Source organism: Bipolaris sorokiniana, assembly GCF_000338995.1.
Source record: "Bipolaris sorokiniana ND90Pr unplaced genomic scaffold COCSAscaffold_3, whole genome shotgun sequence".
In the NCBI taxonomy this organism is placed as follows: domain Eukaryota; kingdom Fungi; phylum Ascomycota; class Dothideomycetes; order Pleosporales; family Pleosporaceae; genus Bipolaris; species Bipolaris sorokiniana.
This window is the reverse complement of record NW_006911897.1, coordinates 784933-785953: the sequence shown is the minus strand read 5'-3', so window position 1 is coordinate 785953 and position 1021 is coordinate 784933.

Genomic DNA, 1021 nt, shown 5'->3' with positions numbered 1-1021 from the left:
GGGGGTCACGTGATGTGCCATCCCGCCAAGACAAGACATCCCGCCAAGCATGGGATGGCAATGGGATTAGGGATGGCATGCCATCACAGACATCCCGCCAAGGAGCAAGAAAATGGGATGGACGGGATGGCAGGACTGGAAGCAATGAGGATATAAGGATGGATGGATTTCATTATTACTCTCGTTGTGGTCAACTCAAATTGTACTTTCTTACTAGTATCTTTACTTAACAAGATTGTCACAAGTTAGTCTATCAAATAGATTAGTCTTGTCAAACCCTCCTTAAGCACGCCAACTCCACTGCATCGCCAGACAAGCCTCACGGAACACTAACGTAATACTCACCTGCCTTAGTGCGGACCAGGATAGAGAAGTATAGACCCTTACCCCGTGTAACAAAGAGGCCTTCGAACGAGTATGCATTAGCCTATATTACAGAAGAAGAAAGATAAAGAAAGTAGAGCTATCGCACGACGTCTGTCGCTTTATACTCTTGCGTTAGGTTCCTTCGTACGAATAGGGGTTCATGATTAAGCGGTGTGAAGAGGACACGTGATACAATCACGTGTTTCACTTACAGGCGCAGCCCATTACAACTATAGCTGCCACGCTACTAATAAGGCACACCTACTATTTTAGGATAATTTATGGTAGAGTATAGACTAAACTTCTAATGTTTAAATATACTTAGTTACGGAATTATACTATCGTAGGAGAAAGAGGCTATAGTTAAAGAAATAAGGTGTAACGATGTTACAACTTCGCCATGTATCGGACCAATCCCAGAGCCGGATCGGAGGTAGTACTCGCCGCCCTCTTCATCAACCACTCGTTGTGAGGTCGGATCCGATTCGGATCCGACTAAGATAAGTATATAAGGAGACACTCCCTGTAGCTAGCTCTGTAGACTTTTGATATCCTTTCGTACAAGGCCTATAGGTGTCTATTCGAATTAAGGCTCGTTTGATGTCCCACGCACTCCCATATGCCTCTGAGTGACACTACCGCCGATACTGATCCG